The 21528-nt window shown below is 54.6% G+C and overlaps 1 protein-coding gene across 3 annotated transcripts in view; it reads right to left on the bottom strand.

Moving 5' to 3' along the window:
• HPCAL1 (hippocalcin like 1) overlaps positions 1-21528 on the bottom strand; it is a 110020-nt gene that overhangs the window by 27497 nt on the left and 60995 nt on the right. Inside the window, exon 3 of one of the 3 annotated variants that reach the window (XM_059405148.1) lies at positions 8276-8402. The exons of the other annotated variants lie outside the window; for them this stretch is intronic. The gene's annotated coding sequence lies outside the window, so the exon portion shown is untranslated. The remainder of the gene's footprint in view (positions 1-8275; positions 8403-21528) is intronic. 3 annotated transcript variants of the gene reach the window in all.

The following is a 21528-nucleotide window of genomic DNA, read 5'->3' as shown; positions in this document are numbered from 1 at the left end:
AGAGGGGCAAACATACTTGGGGACATTTGCCGCGGTCAGAGGTGGCTAAGTGGGATGCCAAAAATGCCAATCCCCAAACCCAGGCCTGCTCTCTCCGTTAGTTACAGGAGCTTCTAGGAGACTGTGGGAATGCAGTGAGAAGGCGCCCCTGTGAGTCAGGGGAGCCTAGAGCCAGAGCAGGGGCTCCCCCAGCCCTTAGCCCTCTCAGGGAGACCCTGCCCTCCAGGACACATTCAGCCACCACACGCACTGCATGGTTCATGCCCCTGGACCGCGCTTGGGTCAAGGTCAATTGCCTGTCCGCTACAAAGGCCCTACCACTTCCAGTCTCCTGGGGGCAGCCCTCAACAGTCAACATGCTCAGTTACCAGCTCAGGGCCCCAAGTGCCAGCTGAGAACATTCCTGGTCCACACAGACACCTTCCATTGAAGCTCTTCCGGTCCCAGAGGCACACACCAGCTCGTTCGGGAAAGTACTGTGTGGCAAGAGAGCAGAGGAGGAGAAGCTCTGTTTCCGGGTGTGCCTCTGCCGCTAAGTGGCCTTGTGACCTGGGCACGCCCTGTCATCTCTGCCATTCTGTTTCCCCATCTGCGACAAAGCCTGTGGGCTGTGTCCCCTCAGAGGCCGGCTGGCACTGCCATCAGGCTTCCTCGCCAGAGGAGGGTCCATCATTCTGGAGGCCTTGAAGCCTCTGTCTCCCCAGCTGCCTGGGAACACTCCATTAACTCAAATTGCAAATTTCCTCCGGGCTCTATCGCTGAGCCACAGGGGCTCCCGAGCCACCAGCTTTCCGTGACAGATAAAGATTACAGTCGTTGCTCAAGACTGAATCAAGTAGCAGAAGTCATTATGCAGAAATAATTATGTTGAGTTATGTCTGGCGGCTCCTGATTTCTGTCTAGCAATTGTCTTGCAAATGGTTGGCCTCTTCCTCTCCAGAAGAGCTAAGTGCAGAGGCCTGGGTGATTCAAACAGACACACGGGGCACAGTCCCACTGCTCCAGACTCCCGCCAGTGGGGAGTCTCGGCCATCAGCATCCCAGGGTAAGGTTCTCTGTGAGGCCCTTCTGCTGAGGACCTGGGAGAGACGAGACACGAAAGACAAAGGCCTGGACAAAAGCCACAAGCACCCCTGAACTGGACCGTCCTTTGAAGCTCGCTTCCCACATCACTTGCCCCATGGGGTCCTTCCTGACACCCCACCTTCCCCAGCCCCTTGCTCATGTTAGACATAAGATACCGCCTTCTCTCAGGTTTGGGGTTCCTGGGGAGTCACTTGGGCAATGATCAGGTCTGACCTACTTTTGTACTCCCAGCTCCTAGCAGAAAGCAGGGCCTCAGGAGAGCAGGGAGAAGGACACCGGAGAGGGCTGTGTGGCCGGACCGCCTGGCTCGAATCCTAGCTCTTCTGTTGCCTGGCGGTGTGACCCTGACCCACTGTTTAACTTCTCTCTGCCTCAGTTTCTAGGTACGTAAAAGGGAGGTGATAATCGCCCTCACCTGGTGCACCCAGTTCTTGTAAAAACTAAACGAGCTAATGCACAGAAACGTGTTTGGCACACAGAAGAGTCAGTGAATGAGAACAGTGACCGAAAGAGCAGAAGGAATGTGCTTCTAGGACTCGGAGCCGGTGGAGAGACCCGGACACCACCCCTTCCCCGAGAAGAATAGACAAGCTGGAACAAAGGAGACCCTCCGAAATGCCTATGACGGACGAGGCACTGGATGGAATCAGCAAGCAAAGTGCGACTCGCACACAAAAAAGCCCAGACCCAAAGGGCTTCACTGCTGAATTCCACAAACATCGAAAGAATCAATACCAATTTTCACAAATTCTTCCAAAAAAAAATAGAATAAGAGGGAACACTTCCCAACTTGTCCTATAAGGCCAGTATTACCTGATATCAAAACCAGACAGACTTCAGCAGAGAAGATACAGACCGGTCTCTAATGCACACAGATGCAAAAACAAACAAAAATCAACAAAGCACTAGTGTACCAAAACCAGTGACCTGAAGAATAGAAAGAATTTTACACCATGACCAACTGGGATTTATCTCAGGAACGCAAGGTTGGTTTACCATCTGAAAATCAATTCGTGAAGTATAGCTTATCAATAAAAGTAAAAAGCAAAAATCACACGCTTAATTGATGCAGAAAAGGTACTTGACAAAATCCAACACTTTCATAATAAAAACACTAAATAGTCTAGGAATAGAAGGGAATTTCTTCAACCTGACGAGGCCAACATCCTACTTAATGGTGAAAGACGAAATGCTCTCTACCTCAGATGAGCACTGAGACAAGGTTGCCCGCTCTCACCACTTCTATTCAACAATATCCTAGAGGTTCTAACCAGGCTAATAAGGCAAGAAAATGAAGTACAGGATTAGAAAAGAAGTAAAATGATCTCTATCTGCAGATGACATTATCTTGTATATAGAAAATCCTAAAGATTCCACTTTAAAAAAAAAAAAAAAGCCTAACACTTTAGCAAGGTTGCTGGATATATGATCAATATACAAAAATCAGTCATAGGGCACCTGTGTGCCTCAGTCATTAGGCATCTACCTTTGACTCAGGTCATGATCTCAGAGTCCTGGAATGGAGCCCCGCATCTCGCTCCCTGCTCAACGGGAAGCCTGCTTCTCCCTCTCCCACTCTCCCTGCTTGTGTTCCCCTCTCCCATGTGTGTCTCTCTCTGTCAAATAAATAAACAAATAATCTTGAAAAAAAAAAATCAACTGCATTTCCATATAGTTGCAATGAAAAACCCAAAAATGAAATTGAGAAAATAATTCCATTAGTAATAGCATCAAAAAGAATAGAATAGGAACAAAAGACGTGCAGAATTTATACTTTGAAAACATATAAAATATTGTTGGGGGGAAAAAAGAAGATCTAAATAATTGGGAAAATATCCTATGCTCATGAATCAGAAGGACTTAACATTATTAAGATGGCAATACTCCCCAAACTAATCTATAGATTCGATACAATCCCCCATCAGAATCCCAGCTTACTTCTTTGCAGAAACTGACAAGCTGATTCTAAATTTCATATGGAATTGCAAGGGACCCAGGGTCGTCAGAACAATCCTAAAGAACAAGAACATAGGAGTCACACCTCTCAATTTCAAAACTTACTGCAAAGCAATAATAACCAAGATAGTATGGTATTGGCCCATAAATCAGAATCAATGAAACAGAATTAAGGATCCAAAAATAAACCCACACATCTTTGGTCAACTGATTTGGAACCAGTGTGCCTCGACTAGCCAGCCGATAGGGAAAGAGTATCTTGTAGACAAATGGTGATGGGACAACATAGCCACATGCAAAAGAATGAAGCTGGACCCTTACTTCACATCATATAGAAAATTAACTCAAAATGGGTCAGAGAACTTAATGCAAGAACCCAAACTATAAAACTCTTAGAAAAAAACCATAAGGTTAAATCTTCATAATTTTGGATTTGGCAAAGGATTCTTAGATACAACACCAAAAGCAAAAAAAAAAAAAAACCACATAAGATAAATAAATTGGAATTCATCAAAATGTAAGATTTGTGCTTTAGAGGACACAGACAAGAAAATGAAAAGACAACCCACAAAATGGGTGGACATATTTGCAAATCATATAACTGATAAAGGACTTGTATCTAGAATATATAAAGAACCCTTATAATTCAACAGAAAGGCTTATAAACCAATTAAAGTATGGGCAAAGGTTGTGAATAGACAGTCCTCTAAGAAGACATACAAAGACCAATAAAACACATGAAAAGATTCTCAACATCATTAGTTATTAGAGAGACACAAATCAGAAGCACAATGAGATACCACTTCACACCTGCTAAGATTTCTAGAAATTAAAAAGTCAAATCTATACAAGCACTGACAAGGATTTGGAAAAATCAGAACCCTCATACATTGCTATTAGGAATTTAATGGAGCAGCTGCTTTGGAAAACAGTCTGGCAGTTCCTCAAATGATTAAACATATAGTCACCATGTAACCCAGAAACTTGGCTCCTGGGCATATACCCAAGAGATAGGAAAACACAGAGCCACACAAAGACTCCTACACAATGTTTGCAGCAGCACTGCGCATAATAACCAAAAGGTGGAAACAACCCAGATGTCCATCAACAGATGAATGAGAACAGAACGTGGCATATTCATATGGTGAAATATTATTCAGCCATAAAAAGAAATGAAATTGACACATGTTACAACACAGCTGAATCCTGAAAAGATTATGCCAAGTGAAAAAAAATCAGACACAGAAGGATAAATATGACACGATCGCATTACATAAAGTGTCCAGATAAGAAATCTCTAGAGACAGAAATTCACGGTTTCTCAGGGCTGGGGGATGGGGAGGTAGAAGGGACGGCCGAAGGGGATGGGAGGTTCCTTTCGGCGCGATGGAAGTATTCTAAAACTGACCGTAGGGACGGTTGCACATACGTGTAAATGTACTAAAACCCATCGCATTGTGTACTTGATTTTGATTTACTTATTTGTGCATCATGTACTTTAAATGGGTGAATTATATGGCATGTGAGTTACGTTTCAACAAAGCCGTTTGGGGTGGGGGCGAAGGACTCCAGGTCAAGGTCTTCGGACCGAAGGGCAAAGAGCAGGCTCACAGGAGCAGGTAGGCAAACCGCAGGGCTACCCACCAGAGCCCGGTGGCCTCGAACCCCGGGATGTGTCCCCTAGGCACACGTCGCAGGCTGAGCTGCAGCCCTGCCTCGGAGACCCCCCGCCAGACACAGAAAGTACTCCACACACAAGCAGCGTGCGTGCCCGACGCGTGTGTGAGACGCAGGGACAACAGCTCCACTTCTGAGCCCATGGCCAGTTGGGTACGCTCAGATGTGCGCCCCGCGTCTGGGGTGGGCCCAGACACAAGCTCACGCCATCACTCTGCAGTCAAGGGCATGACCCAGTGCACAGCAGGAAGCGGGGGAGGTCTCTCGGGATACACACTCAGGGAGGGACACGGCACTGAACGCTCAGTTCAGCTCCCGAAATGGCCCAGGCAGCCCCTCTCCCTGCCCCATGTAAGGAGTTACAGTTCTGGGGGCCTTTTGGGCCCAGTTCCTGGACCCACACAAGGAGGGATGCAGTGCCCACTGACCTTGCTGGCCAGTCCTGAGGAAACTGCTAGAAAGCATCTTCCTTCAGTGCCTGACGCCTCCTCACACCCAGACCTAGACTTCCCACCCCACCTGGGACCCACAGAGAACCCAACGGCCTCTCCCGCCGTTCACACCAGGGGCGGATGTGTGCTCAAGAGCTGACAAATTATTTTAATATATCCTGAACTCTAACTTCATTAGAGAGCAAAGTCCCCGAGGGAGGAAAATAGAGTGGGGTCTGGAGTCCAGATGGATGGGTTTTGGATTATGACTATGTCTGAGGGGACACAGGAGTCTTAGGAACGACGAATTCCAACACGGTCTCCAGGTGTGAGGCAGGACGCTCGCCGAATGCTTGTGCACAGACGTTTCGCACAACAGCCGCTTGCGAGAGGCATTTTCCTCCACGGCTCGGTTCAAGGACGGTAAGAGGCTGCGTGCCCTCCCGAGGGGACCCCACCCAGGCCACAAGTCTCAGAGAGGGGAGCAGGGCTGGGAAGGACACCCGGGGGAAGTGGCCTGGCACCAGCCCCCTGGTCACCTGGGCCACTGCATGGTGACCAACGGCCTCCCCGACTTCCAGTGAGTGTGTCCGCTGTTTGGCGGTAGCCCCCGAGGCCGCTCCCATCACCAGGGGTTTGTGATCCTGCCACAAAACCGAAGGAGCCTCTCTCCGACCGCTCTGAGAAACTGTTGAGTTATTTACCAGGGTGCCCGCACACACCGCATACACTAGGAGCTCAGCTTCTTGCTCTATTCGCAGCGGCAGGATGGGCACACGTCCACCAAAACACAAGATGTGTCACGGCCCCCGCTGGAAATGCCCAAGTTCGTCTGCAACAGACCAGTGAATGAACTGTGGGGTGTTCATACCGACGGGAGAACACAAAGCATCAGAATGAACCTCAGCGGCGCGACCTGGACACATCTCCAACAGGGCACTGAGCAAAGCGCCCAACACACAATACTCCATGCTCTAGGGTTCCATCTACGAGAAGAATGAACGCACGGAAAACAAGTGCACAGTGATGGAAACAGAGACTGGCTATGCCTGACGGGGTAAGGATTAGAAAGTCATGAGGGGGCTTCTGGGCGCTGTCTCCTCTTGGGAAAATGCATACTTAAATGCACACAAGTGAAACCTCACCGAAAAGCCAAGCAAAGAGGGCAAAACACCCCCTGTCATCTCTGCAGCCGCCCTGGCCCACCAGGCAGGGCTGAAGGATTCCCAGCACTCCCCAGCCTGGCTGAGGCCATAGGCCAGGGGTGTCTTCTCGTCACCTGTCACCTGTGAAACGGTGGGAAGACAGCAAGCCAGCTCAGCCATGACCCCCCAGGCTGGCCAGCCTCTCTGTACCCCACCTTCCTCACCTGAGCACGGCTGTCACATCTGTCCAGGGACATGTCTCTCCCTGGGAGACATGAACGTCCATGAAGCAGCGGCCCTGTGTTACGAGCGGCCAGCCTCCATTCCCCACAACACCAGCCAACCACGTACTAGGCTGAAATTTATAAGAAATTACTCTGTGCCAGGCACTGGGGATTCCTGAGTTTTGTCAAGCTGAGTCTGCCTTGAAAGGGCTGACTTTCCAAGGCACAAATGGGAGTGGGGCAGGAACAGTGAGGGAAAGGGGTCAAAAGGCAAAAAATAAATAAATAAACACACAGAGATTACGCTAGAACGTTCATAAAGGACCGCCAGCTGGTCCGGGGTGGGGAGAAGGGAAATCCCTCTGACCGCCACCTCACCTCGCAAGGGAAGGGTCTCCCCTCTTTACGATAAATAATACCTGATGTCCTCTGTCAGCGAGCGCCAGCCATAAGGAGCATCTCAGAACCAAGCCACGGCGGCCAGGGGTTGTGTGTGATCATTGGGAAAGTCAGAGATTCTCAGAGATCCGGAAAAAGGAGGAGCACCGAAAAGCGAAGGGCCGGGGTAGCCCTCGGGGCGCTCGTGCTAGTGGAACTCCCAGGGCCCCTCGGAGTTCAGCAGCCACATCGCTGGTCCAGCTAAGAGCCTCTGCCTTCCTTTCCCCGCAGCGATGATGGGTCTCTCTCCAGTCTGCCCAGCGGAAAAGGGGCACCCGGTCAACACCCCCCACACACTCCTCCTGTCCCGCCCTCTCAGGTCAGCCCCCCGGTCTTTAGCGGGTGTTCTAAACCCGCCCCCCCCCCCCCGTCCGCCTCGCCAGGACAACAGAAAAAGGAACCAGGGAAATGGCACTTGGACTGTGTGCCCCCCCACCCGCCCAGCATCTATTCCCTCCTACAGCAATCATCCTCGGTGCCACACTGCCAGCATTCCCAACGCATCAGACCCGAAGGGGACTCCCTCGCTTTCCCAGCACAATCGGGCTCTGTCCCTCACCACGAATGACCAGACGTCCCGCCACCCTCAGCCACAGAGAGTGGGCCAGCAGGGGGCACACGGGGGCTCGGAGAACAGGGGCAGCACAGCAGTAGAGATCCGGGAGCCTGGCCATGTCCCCACCCAGTCCAGCCAGGACCCCTCCGTGTTGTGAGGTACTGAATTAACCTTGTTTGCTTTAACCCACTTTGGGACCGTTTTTTCTACCCCTTTCAACAGAGTCCGAACTGACGCGAAGGAAAATATATATACCCTTCCGAAGGAAAATACGACCGCGTCTCATCCTCGCCGGGGCTCCACTGTTCCACTAAAAGACCTTAGTTGCACTCACAGAATGTGAAAGGTAAGAAAGGCTCCTGGTCACGGACATGTGCAAATTACTTCCTGCCACAGAGTTAAATTGGTTTCTTTACTGCAGGACTTCTCAGACCCTCTAACATATGACTGGTTTGTTTGTTTCTAAAGATGTTATTTATTTATTTGTGAGAGACAGAGAGAGCACAAGCAGGAGGAGCAGAGGCAGAGGGAGAAGCAGGCTCTGCTTCTCTGAACAGGGAACCCCAACGCAGGGCTCGATCCCACGACCCTAGGATCATGACCTGAGCCAAAGCCAGACGTTTAACCGACTGAGCCGCTCAGGCATCCCTGTCCGGTTTATTTGCCTTCAAATCTTTGTGACTCAGATTTATGTACTCAACTTTGAGGGGGGCATAGCGGCATGCCTGACTCCCCCCATGGGTTTAGCTGTGGAAATCTTACTTTCATGGAGTAACCACAGGACAAGATGACATGAAATGCATTTCAGAAAATGATCCAGCTGAAGTCCAGATTTCTTCTATTCCAAACCGCTTAGCCTTTAGGGGTCCTTTGATTTTCCCACCTGAGCCTTTTGGTTAAAAAAAAAAAAAAAAAAAAAGTTTTAGTTTAAGCACCGCTGTGGCAGAAGAATTTTGAAAACGAGAGAATACTACCAAAATACCAGGCCCTGGAGAAGGGCTTCTAAGAGCCCCTGGCCTGAGGGGCAGCAAGGAACTGAGGTCTCTCTCCACAAAGTACATTTTCTGGAGACATCAAATTCAAGTCTGTTCACTCTCGACTCTCCAGGAAAGCAGATAAAACGGCTTAATGCCCACGAACAGAATCCTTGGAACCTCCCGCATCCTAGTCGCTGCCGCCCCCAACCCCGCAGCTCCCTGATGCCCCTGAGCCCTGGACTAGAGGCCGCAGGATCGCCGCCCTGGTGCTCCTCTCCGGCCGTGTCGGGAGGCGCGTCCTGTTCGGTCGGACCAAGAAAAATCGAGCCTCTGCCAACATCCCAACAATGAGGCGGCCGCAGGGGAAACATAAGTGGGACCCCAAACTCGTGGTGAGGGGCACGCAGGCACCTGGGTTTGCCGGGCACACGCAGACTCCCGGTGCTCAGGCTCTGTCACACAGCCCATGGGCCAGGCCACAGGCCTCTCCCTTCAACGCCCTGCGAAGTTTTGTTAATAATGAGGTCGGAGGAGCAAGAGAAAAGCTTTGGGACAGGCTGTCAAGACTGCCCTTTTCCACGACAGTCCGTGACACAGGAGAGCGCGGGCATTCCGCGTCGGGTGAACGGCCGCCACGGGTCCACACGTGTGACGTGACACCAGCCGGCCTCCAGGACAGCCTGGGGCGGGCACAGCAAATCAGTCTCCCCCCGCTTCATGCACCAGGACACCGAGGCCCAGACAAGCTCAGGGTCTTGCCTGGAGCCCCAGAGCCAGGAGAGGAGGGGAACGTGGGCTCCGGACTCCAACTCAGGGAAGTGGGCTGAGGCACTGTCCTGCCTGGAGGAGGCTGCCCCATGTCCTCCATCAAGGGTCAAGGTGGCTGCTCCTCCCAGGGAGGAGGCTGGTCCCAGACTTGTAGGAGTGGCCTCTGGCCAGTCCCCCTGCCGCTCTGCCTGGCATCTGAAGCAGGATCCAAGGAAGGTGTCACCGGAGGACGGGGGCCAAGGTTGCAGCATGGGGACAGCCCGGCTCTCTGCTCTCCAGATGCAGACCCAGCTGGAGAGGGGGGTGTGAGGGCACCCTTACTGCACCTGCCAACCCAAAGTCCCCTCCTCTCATAACCACAGGGCTGACCAGGTGGCAGAGGACAGGAAACCTATTCCCCGCCTAGAGGCCTCTGGGACAGCAGGTACTCAGAGCGCCAGGAACAGGGGGCGGAGGGGTACCAAGCTTCCCTTCCCAGGCATGTAGCCCAGAGCACGTCAGATTTAGACTCTGACTTACTGCTGCGTGGCCTTGGGCAAGTCACCTGTCCTTCTGGGGCTGCTTCTCCCTCCTGCTCTTGGACGCCCGGAAGCAGCTTCGAGGACCCCGGGAAGCAGTGAATCCCAAGGACCCTCATGCAGCTCCAACGCCCGACCCCGGGATCTAACAGCAGCCGTTAAAGCTCTGCCTCAGGACCTCTGGGCCCATCCACACCTCGTCCTGCTCTTGGGGTCACTGCCCCACGATGGGTGGGGAAACCCAGCTCAGAGACAGGAAGCCACGTTCTCAAGGCCACCCAGGCAGGTGGAACTGTGCCCACGGAGACTAGCTGGCCTGTAGGCCACGTGTCCCCCACCAGCCACAGGGATGCCAAAGACCCAACTCTGCCCTCAGGGATCGACGAAAGAGCCAGGAGGGCAGCCCCAGAAGTCGGGAAGTGGAAGGCAGTGCAAAGGGGAGGGCTGAGGTGGGGTCCGTGTAGGGGCGAGAAGGGTGGGTGGACAGAGGGGCTCCGGGCCAGGCTGCCTGCAGAGCGGCCCCCTCAGGCCAGGCTCCAGGTGCCGGCCTCTCGCCCCCACTGAAGGCGCTGGTGGTCCCATGCCCCCCAACCCCGGGGTGGTTTACCTCTGGGGGCCCCAGCCTCTCCCGCAGGTGTGGCAGATGAAAGACGCCAACAATTCTGAGCCTCCCTGCCATCAACCCTCCCTGGTCCCCAGCGTCCCCAGAGCCCTGGGGGTCTCTGAGGCCTGCCTGGAACCCTTCTTCTGGGGCTCCCCGCCCCTTGGAACAGCAGGGTCTTGCTCCCGCGTCTCCCAGCCAACCCCTGACACGGCGCCTGGGGCATGGGGGGCTCTTGGTCCCTGCTTGATGAATGAACCAGGGAGCTGGCAGCTCCGAGACGAGACGTGGGGTGAGGCTGCAGAGGAACGACGGGGCCGGACCACGGAGGGCTTGTGACACTGGGCTTCATGTCGCTTTTGAACACAGAGCCCTGGTGGGCTCTCGGGTGTGGGCTTGGAGGAAGACCGGCTGGGCGGGCTGGGCGGGAAGGATGGCATTGTGAAGGGTGGTGTCGGGAGCCAAAGCAGGGAGCAACCCAGGCACAGGCATTTGTGCAAATGGGACATTTTCAAGGGCGACTGTGACCAAACACAGCTTGGACTCTAGACACCCCCAAGCCAGCTGGGGGCCATGCTCACTGAAGCAGGAGACCAGCAGAGAAAGCACAATTTCTCCACAGACAGGAAAGTGGCCCGAGGGGGGCAGATCTGGTTCCCCCCAAACGCAGCCTTCAACCAAGAGCCAGGAAAGGGGCGCCCAGGGCCATGGGGATGAAGGCCAGTTCTCTTGCTCAAGTCATTTACTCAGTAGCCAACATAGCATGCTGAGCTCGGCCGCTGTATCTGTGATGAAGGAGTAAGTCATCCGAAAACACAAATAAATTATTCATTCCCCACAAATGAGCAGCCCCTCAGTTCCTGCAATAGCTGCGGCACCACAAACACCCCAAAGGCTCAGCGAATCCTATTAGCGACACTGCTCCGCGGAGCAGACACCGGATTCCGCCGTCACCCCATGTAGATGGCTGTCGCCCGAGACCTGCCCACACGGCTTTCCACCCTGCAGCCACGAGTGACATCAGCCCAGCATCAAATGGAAAATCACAGCCCAACCCCGCTTGGCCTGGGAGACGTGGGGCTTCTGTGCAGAGCGCGTCTACACTGAAGGACTGGCCTTTTACCCACCGCCTCCAGACCCTGACAGCTCTCCCCAGGGGCCACAGGGTCGACCGTCTGGGCCAGGAACACAAGCCCGGAGTTGGCCTGCTGGCTAGCATGCGGATTTCTGGGCCCGGACACCTCCAGGATTCAGCCCAGGGAGGAGGGGAAAGCGAGGGGGCCGGACACTGCACTTTCCAGCTGGGCCCACCAGGAGGAATCACCTGGATCGATCACAGCACAGCTAGCCTCGCACCGCTGGGCAACGCGGGACAGGTTCTCGCCTCTGTGGCCCCAGGTGCCCTGGTGGGCTTTTGGGGGATGGCAAGAAAGAACATTTGCAAAGCCCTTGCACGCACCGGTGCTCAGTGGAGGCCGCTCACAGCGGGGTCTTTGCAGAGCCTCACATCTCCAATTTTGTATCTTTGCTTCACATGTGCTCAGCTTGGGCCACAGTTGGGAAGGAGAACCTGGAGGTTTCTCTCTCTGACTGCCAAGCTCTGGCCCACCAACGAGCTACGCGCTTGTCTAGAACGCCCCCTGAGTGCCCAGAGAACCCCTCCTTCCTTTGGACCCCAGCTCTCAGCGCCCCCCACCCCGCCGGGCACTCCCTTCTAGAGCTCACTTTGCTGCAACTTGCTGACCAGCGTCTGGAGTCCCACAAGCAGAGGGACAGACCAAGGACTGAGGTTATTTTGTTTTTTAGATTTTATTTATTTACTTGACAGATGTTTCTCTCAAGAGAGGGAACACAAGCAGGGGGAGTGGGAGGGGAAGAAGCAGGCTTCCCGCTGAGCAAGGACCTTGATGCGGGGCTCGATCCCAGGACCCTGGGATCATGACCTGAGCCGAAGGCAGACACTTAACAGCTGAGCCACCCAGAACGAGGTCTTACCTGGGGGCCTAGCACAGCGCCTGGCGCAGAGCCATAGGGTTGGGGGGGAGTGAGAAGTAACCACTTTCTCTCTGCAGAGGCTAGTCGTGCCAGGTGACGTGAGCAGACAGCCCGCGTCCCTCTGTCCCCACCCCTCCAAGACCGGTCTGCGCAAGAACAACCTTGGCCTGTGGGCTCCTGGGCACGAAGAGGCTTTCTGACCCGACTGAAGAAATGACTGACCTTTCAGCCTGGGGCCTCCACCTCCTCCACGCGGCCGCCCCCCCCAACCCAAGGGCGGAGGTCAACAGTTGCTCGGCTGTCTGTGTATGAAAGGGAAATTTGTTTTTACGAGAAGGGGCAAGTAACAGGAAGCAGACTCTGGCCAGAGAGCAAGCTTGCCCACCCGCAGCCACCTGCAGAAAGCAGTGTGTATGCATGTGTGTGTACACGCGGTCACACACACACGCATGCATGTGCACATGCACACAATTTAGTGGTCCTCCTCTGCGGGCAATTCTGCTCCCCTGGGACATTTGGCAGTGACTGCAGACATTTTTGGTTATTACAACTAACTGGGGCATGGGGTCCCTCCTGGCATCTAGCAGGCAGAGGCCAAGGACGCCCCTGAACCTTCTCCAGGGAACCGGAGCCCTCCACACCCCCACACAGAATGATGAAGCTGGACCCCCAGCTGTGCAGAGGGCAAGAGGCCCTGAGGTGGATATGTTCCCCTGTGCCTTTGCTTGCCCCCATCTGGTGACAGATCCTCGCCCTGAGTGAGGACTTCCCTGATGGAAGCAGGTCCCTCCGTCCCAAATAAAGGACCAACAGTCCTGCAGGGCACAGAGCACCCCCCCCCCCCACGGCTCAAGAACGTCTTGCACAAGCAAGCCCACGCTCCCCATGCTTCTCTCCAGCAGGGAGGGGCTCTCGGCAGCCAAGTTTCAATGGTCTGGGCGGGACAGGAAGCCGTGCAGCCCTGCGGCTGGTTTGCGTAGACCACACTCGGCCATGACGGCAGGCACACGCACTTCACACTCCTCCCACACAGGCCAGGGTGCAGCCCGGGGCCTCTGCTCTGGCTGACGTGGGCTGGGAAGCTCGGCCACGGCCCTTCCTGCGGGACTAGGCATGTGGCCATTTCCTTCTGAGCCCTATTTTTTTTTTTTTAAAGATTTTATGTATTTATATGAGAGAGAAGGAGCGGGAGGGGGGAGCAAGCACGGGGAGGGGCAGAGGGAGAGGGAGAAGCAGGCTCCCCGCGGAGCAGAGAGGTCGACATGGGGCTCGATCCCAGGACCCTGGGATCAGGACCTGAGCCGAAGGCAAAGGCTTAACTGACTGAGCCACCCAGGCGGCACCCCTCTCCCCAAGTATTTTTAAGATCCCACAAGAGGGGGTCTTTCTGCAGGCCAAAGTCTCAAACGTTCCAGAGAGCTCTACAGACGGGAGGTTCTGGGGGCACAGGGACCCAGGTGGGGAATTTATACAAAAGGTATCAGCAACGTGCCCCCCCCCCAAGTTCTTTAGGGGAGAGGGAGCCTGACAAGTGCAGTTCCTTACAGAGAAGCCGCTTGGAGGCAAACAGCTTGAGCAATGGAAGGTAGAAGGTCCCAGGCGGCGACCCCCTGGCTGACTACTGACAAGCCCTTCAGGTGACCCATCTCATAACATCCACGGGTGCCTGGTCCGCCCCGTCAGCTGAACATCAGACTCTCGATTTCAGCTCGGGTCATGATCTCAGGGCCGTGAGATGGAGCCCCACACCGGGCTCTGCGCTGGGCGTGGCGTCTGCTGAAGGTTCTCTCCCTCCTTCTCACTGTACCACCCCTCCCCAAAACCCACAGGCCCCAACTGACCGTGGGCTACTTACAACCAGGCACAGTTACCAAGAAAGGGAGAATTCCAGATTTTGCCGCATCTCCTCATCTTCCCCGTTTAAAAGCAGGCCCCACCCACGGCCTCCCCGCAGACTGCCTCTCCGCCGCACTGTGCTCAGTAAACATGTCTCCTTTGTTCGGCCTCAGGCGAATGCTCCCACCACCCACCCCACAGCATCCATGTTGTCCCTCAACCCTCTGGACCTGGCACCCTGGGCCGGAGAAGGTGGGAGGCCAGCAGAGGTCTGAGCAGGAAGGGGGGTCTGAGGTCCCTGAGCAAGACTTGTCCTGGGGCTCAGTGACTCAGGCCTGGCCTGTTGCTCAAAGCACCACGTTTAATCTTGAAGGAGCACAGGTGGCTTCTTGCTTGGGTCAAGGGCCTACCGGGTGTTTCACAGTTAGATGGACCTCCCTGGTGGCGCTTGATTCTGGGGCACCCAGATGCCTCCAGGAGATGGCAGCAGGCCCCCTGCCAGAAGATTCCAGGGCAAGGTGACATGTGCCATGAAGAGCTGAGTGCAGGACGCTGGCGGCCATGGGCACGGACAGGCCTACAGCCCTACCTAAGGATCTGGGAAGGCTTCTTAGAGGAGGTGACATCCAGAGACCTAAAGGATGAATATGAGTTGGTCATGCAGAGAGAGAGGAAACACAGAGGGGAGAACTGCAGGGAACAACCTTGCCAGGGACTTCCCAAGAAGCTCCTTCCAAGCAGGGCAAGGCAGGCCCTCGGGGCCCAAGCACTCTAGGGACAGACCATAGTCAGTGGGCTGCTGTGGTCAGTGCCCCTGGCTCCCATATGCAAGGCACCTGGGTGGGTCACAGTCAGGGAGGCTGGCAGCCAGGTGGCCGCAGGAAGCCTGGCTGGAAAAAAGCCTAGGGGCTGGGTGTACTTGAGCAACGAGCAAACACTCCTCCACCCACGCCCTGCCACAGCAGCACCCCTGCCCAGATCCTCGCCAGTTCTCACGGGCCGCTGTGCCCACAAACGGGGCAGCCTGAGACCCGGGGCTCTGCCACCATGCACCTGCCCACACACCTTTCTGGCAGCCCCAGGGCGAGGGAGCCTGGGATCTCCAGGCCTGAGCAAGCTTGCACACTTCCTGAGAACTGGATTCTTCTTTTAATTTCAAGTTTACGGCGGCCAAGAGAGCAGCACCAGCAGCTTCCAGGGGCCCCCTTGGGGCGTGGGCTCTGGCGCAGTTAAAATTGTGCCAAGCTCATCTGCGGAGATGACGGTTCCTGCCTGGACCCCCAGGTGGCCCCAGGGTGGGGAGTCTACCTTCCCTTACAAGACACCTCTCCCAGAGGACACGGGCCGCCGGGCCCACTCCTGATTCAAGGGCAGGGGCTGCGATGTGTCCTGTTCAACCGATGGGGAGCAGCGCGGCCTCGCACGGCTTCTCAGGTCTTTCTCACACCTGCACGCTCGTGAATGAATGCATCTGCACTTGAACCAAAGTGCAAAGCCCGCCGTGAACTCTACGTTTCAGCTCATTTTCAGCTCATCCCTCCAACCTCGCAGAGCTTCTGGGATTCCGCGTCCCCCCACCCGCCAGGGTTTTATCCACGGTGACACGGGTATAACGTCATACACAGCGGGGGCAGGGGAAGATGCACAGGCAGTCAGGGCCAAGCCCACAGCAGCTGTCGGGAGCCGTCCAGGGTCGCTGTGGCCCCACGGCTTGAGGCCTGCAGGGAGGGTCTAGCCACTGTCCCTGGGGCCCCAGGCCACCACAGCTCAGACCCCACCACCAGAGCCTCCAGCAGCCCACAGAAGTCCAAGGGCAAAGACACAGCCCAGCCGCCCCAGAAAAACCCAGAAAAAGGTTTGTGGCGTCCTCACCGGCGGCCGCACAGTCACCCCCACAACCAACACCTTGCCCACCTCCACAGTTTTTCTAGAAACACGCAGTGAAGGACATTTTGCAAACAGAAAGAAGGAGACCAGGTCTGGGGGAAGCAGGGGGCCGAACTTCAGATCCGGTCTCCGGAATCGCAGACTTGGCGCAGGCGGACAGCCCAGGCCTGGGTGCTGGAGACTTGACCGTGCTCCTGGCGGGAGGGGGCAGGCGGGCGGGTGCGGCGTTCACAACGGTGGCTCCAGGCCCACACCCCGCTCTCCACCCTCCGCCCGACATCCCCAGGAGGGCAAGGCCGGCCTCCTGTGAAACGAGAGGCTGGATTGAAGTAGGTCCATGTCTAGATCCTTCCGTGATTTGCCATCAAAAGTTAAGTTTATAAATGCTTGTGAAGCACCCGGAGGAATGGGCGATGACGCTCACTGGAAAGGTGGGATATGGAATGAATTTGTGGTATGGCCACTGTGTCCACTCACCGTCCTGTATATAAATTCATACCAACTAGAAGAAACGGCCCACGTTAGCTGTGATTTCTCTGAATCGCAGGACAGGGGCTTAGATCTGCTTTTTTTTTCTGCATTTTTCACCTTCTTTACAATGAGCACCGAACATACATAACCAGACCCAAAATACTCTGAAGAACATGCTTCTCCAGCCCAGGTGCCCAGCAGGCCATAGCCTCACCCCAGAGGCTGGGCCCTGCACTGGGCAGTGCCCTACTTTGGAGACAGGGGGTAAAACACGGCTGCAACCAAATTTCCCCAGCCCTGAGCACCTTGGAAATGTTGATTATTCGCACAGATAAGTCCCACACCTCCCTTCAAAGGAGCCTTAAAAAAAAAAAAAAACAAAAAAAACAATACCAACTTGAAATTATATCTCCCTGCACTTTGCCGTGGGCAAGGCAGGTGCAGAACAGATCTGGAAAATGCCCAGGGACACAGGCAGTTGAATCCACAGGATTCAGGATCCCACAACATCACAAATCCCATTAAGAGCCGTGAAACCAGGCAAATTACCCCAAAGTGCCAGCATCACCCTGGCCTCCAGCATCCAGGCTGACAGGAGGCCACAGCCTGGAAATGCCCACTAGGCTCAAGGAAGGCCTTCGGCCCCAAGTGAGGTGGTTTTTCTCCAGGAGCCCCTCTCTGCACGCTGCTCAGACAAGCTTTCTTCTGCGTGTCCCCCTGTCCTCACTCAGAGGACAGCGTGCTGTGCCCTGGAGGACTTTGGATGTTCTTCTGTGTGTATCAGTTTACCTTCGATGCTGGGCTGACGGTTCCTCAGGGCAGGACTCCCTAATAACCACTTCTGTATTTCAGTGCCAAACACAGCCCCTGGGCCGAGCGGAAGGGAGAGCGGCGAGCCGGCCCCCGTTTGTGTGTTACAGTGAGTAACTTGGCCTTGGCTCCACCCCGAAGTTGCTCATCTGCCGGATACCCTCCAAGTACAACATTCAGGGAGGTGACGGCATGACGGGAGCCGAGACACACGGAACCTTCCAGAAGGTGGGCTTGGATGTGGGCCAGGAGGAGCGAAGTGCACAAGACAGGACCAGAATGGCCGGGCACGTGGGTGTCAGAGTCCAGACTCACCTGCAAGCAGTAGGCCAGTGACATTCTCAAGTCCTATCCATACACCTCTCCGGGTAAGTGCTAAAGCAGCGGAAAAAACCAGAATGAATCCCAAGTGCCCAGCAGGTCTGGACATACAGGTACCATGTCTGAGCTGTGCTTCTGCTCGGCCCCCTCCCACCGACCACCCACTGTGGGCGGGTGCAGCCTACGCCATCCAGCTCACCCTACCTCTCCACGGTGCCTCTAGAAGGACCTAGCGCTGAACAGCAGGGTGTCTGTGAAATAAGCAGTGCGTGCCCAGGAATGAAACACGACCAAAGCCTGCAAAATCGAGCCACGAAGGATGGTTTTAATAAAACGGAAGGATGTTTTCAATAAGTTATATTAAACAAGTTACGATGCAGTATGTAAAAAATAGTCTCATTATACTGAACTTTAATGAGACATGTATTTTCTGACATTCATGAGACTAGAAACTATAAGGCAGTGTGATCCGGGGCTACCCTGCCAGGCGAGGTGCTGTTGCTTCCAAAATTGCTCTCCCCCCAACACCCTTCCCTCCCATAAGCCCGCCAGGCCCACTCCCACCTCGGATCTGGCACCGGCTCTGCCTAGACCATCCTCCCTGGTGACGGTCCCCATACTTGGTCAAATATCTCTTCCTTTTACTTTTTTTTTTTAAGATTTTATTTACTTATTTGAGAGACAGAGAGCATGAGTAAGGTGAGGGGCAGAATGTGGGGGACAAGCAGAGTCCCCGCTGAACGTGGAACCTGACGCAGCCTCGATCCCACAATCCCGAGATCATGACCTGAGCCAAAACCAAGAGTCAGACGCTCAACCAACCACACTACCCAGGCACCCCTCAAATATCACACCTTCTTAATGAGGTCTGCCACCACTGACTTATCTCAAATTGTAAGCCCCTCCCTCCAACACCCCCCACTCCCCATTACTCTGCTCAGCTCCTTCCCAACGTGATGGAATTTGCTCAATTATCACGTTGGTCCCCCTCCTAACCCCTGTCCTCAAGGCAGGAGCTTTGTTACTTTATGTTTCAGGAGTATCCCCAGAGCCAAAAACAGTGCCTGGCATATAGCAGGCATTCAATAGACACCTGTTGAATTCACCTGTCTATCTTCTATAACAAGAGAAGAAATAACAATAGCAAAATATTTAAATGTCAAAAGAAATTTAAATGTCGGGGTTTTTTCTTCTTCGTCTAGAGCAGGCATATTTCCCCTTAATGCGAGACCTGGGTATTTTCGGATGCTTTATCAGCATTAAGAACGGATCTTTTTTTGTAAAGACAAGTTCTTTAAGGTATAATTTACATATACTAAAATTCACCCCTTTTAGGTACACAGTTCAGTGAGTTTTGACAAATGCACACAGTTGTATGATCCCCGACATAACATTTTCAGCACAAGAACAGGATTTTTGAAAATTAGATATTAATAAGCAGTCACAGCTAATAGAAATATTTATCTTCTCTCCAACTACTCTCCTAATTATTTCACTAATTGGTGGTTTTGCAGCTGGTTCTTCTTTCTCTCCCCAGATACAAAAGAAGAGCAGAAAGGAAACCATTTGCTGAGCGCCTGGTACGCACCAGGCACTGGCACGGAGACACCTGCCTGGGTCTCATTTTCTCCCGGACCCCTCCGAGGGAGGTGCTGCGTCCAGGCACAAGGGAGGAAACCACAGTCAGAGAGTGAACCCCCCCCAAGGTCACAGTCAGAGAGTGAACCACCCCCCCCAAGGTCACAGGGCTATGAAGAGGCTGAGGCTTCCCTCCATCAGGTGGATTCTGACCTTGGAAGTCACGTTCATCCCAGTAAACAATGGGGTCACTGTCAAAACTGTGAACGACAACGGGGCGGTTGCATCCCTGTCCGTTCTGCACCTGGTGAGACAGGCTTGCCTGCAGTTTCCTGCGCGCTCTGAAACAGGGGGGCTGTGGATCCCATGCCCTCTGCCCGGTTTGCCTGCGTACTCCCTTCTTCACCCAGACGCCTCTGACACACAGCTCTGGGGACAAGCAAAGCCCCCAAAACCTCCCAGCCCCAGGACGAGCAGCCGAATGTCCAGGCAGGGCCTAGAGAATTCTACAGAGAACAAAGTGCTGCTGAATGAAAAAAAAAGGTTTTCACACAGTACCTAAGGAATGATCTCATGTACGAAATGCCATCTATAGGGCTACGTGGCTGCAGGGTTGTCCTCCTGGGGTAGGACAGGTACCAAAATGTGGTCTCTTACGCCGGGATGATGGGTAGGACTTCTCCACCCACTGCCCCTGCCTTTTTGTTCTTGTAGGATTTCCTTCCCTAAAGACAGCTGACTAGGGAAGATTCCCCCCTTTTCCCCCGCCAAAGATCTCTGGGCCCAGATCCCCCCAGATCCTTCCAAAGACCCTCTAGGCCCAGATCTCCCGAAGTCCACTCCTGTGTGGCCAGGCACGGACACAGACACCTCCCTGTCTGCCCACCCTTCCACTCAACACTTCAAGGCAACCTGTTCTGGGTGGTGAGCAGACCAACAAGGTCCTGTCCCATGGAGCTGCCACTCTGGGGGGGGGGGGGGCGGTCAGGACGCCTCCTCTCTGCCCTCGGGCACAAGGCTCTGCCCGCCTCCCCTCTGCCCAGCTCCTCCCACTGTGGACCCTCAGCTCAGTCAGTTCCCAGGCCCTCCCAAGAGGCTCTTCCAAGAAGCCTTCTTGGATGTACCCAGTCCAAAGCATTCTTTCCCTTTCCACCCAGCACTCAACACTGTGCTCCCGCCTCTACCTCAACTCTTGTCCTGTGCGTCGTCTTTGGATCGGACACCTGTGCCTGCCTCCCCGTGCGCTCCGAGAGGGCACCGCTGCTTTGAAGCCGTACCTCCCTCAGAGCCAGCGCACGCCTCCCGTCTGCATGGGCAGGTCCCGGAGGGCAGGGCAGACTTCTGTCCCTGCAGCCTGGCCTTCATACACATACGAGAAGCAGGTGCTCCCTGTTACGACCCTAAAGCCCCCGAGAATGGAGAGGTCAGGGGTCAACAGGCAACCCCTGAGGCAGGGGTGTGTATGAAGACAAACAAGGCCAGAAGGGAACACGCGGCCGGGAGCGGGGCGGGGGGGGTGACCATCCGTGTTGGAAGGCCACGATGGGTGACTTTTTTTGTCCTATATCTCGCCAACTTCCTGATGCGTGTTCTATATTGCATTACATAACTTTTCTAATTAAAGTAAGGCTTTTAGGCAGTCCAGTGTCTCCTGGGCTCTCGTGTTCTGCCCCACTGACCTCGAAGACAGGACCCAGTGAGTGAGGGGGATGATCTAGGACACCCTGAAGGAGGGGGGTGGGGAGGCCTACCCAGCCAGGTTGCCTCGAGCTCCTGGAAGAGCCGGTCAGGAGACTTGGGGACTTGAGGACCTGTCCAGGCTGTGTTTGCTAGAGGCCCAAGGGGGAAAACACTGACCTAGAAGCTAAAATGTACACAAAGTCAATTCTGCAGGAGCCCAGGTGAGCGGGCGCTAAGGTGGGTCTGGCCTGTGAGTTCCGAAGGTTTGACCCAGACTGGGACAAAGGAGAGAGACCCCAAGCACAAGGCCAGGTGATCCAGAGTAAGGACACCACAGATCTCTGGGGAGGTGGCCAGGCCAGCCAGGGCTTCTAGCTTGCCCAAGGGCCCAGACATACCCAATCTGGGAGGCTTTTCTGGCTCCAGAAGGCTGAGGGCGGGCGGGGGAGAGGGCCGGCTTCTCAAGGCCAGTGGGGAATCTAGGCAGGAAGGGGCCTCAGGTCCTAGGGTGCCAACTCCAAGGTCCTCAAGTCCCTGGGACGAAGTCCCAGGACTTCCCACAAGAAGCAACAC

The sequence above is a fragment of the Mustela nigripes genome, chromosome 7 (genome assembly GCF_022355385.1).
Source record: "Mustela nigripes isolate SB6536 chromosome 7, MUSNIG.SB6536, whole genome shotgun sequence".
NCBI classification, from domain to species: Eukaryota; Metazoa; Chordata; class Mammalia; order Carnivora; family Mustelidae; genus Mustela; species Mustela nigripes.
The sequence above is the reverse complement of the archived record's forward strand: the minus strand, read 5'-3'. Positions and strand labels throughout refer to the sequence as shown.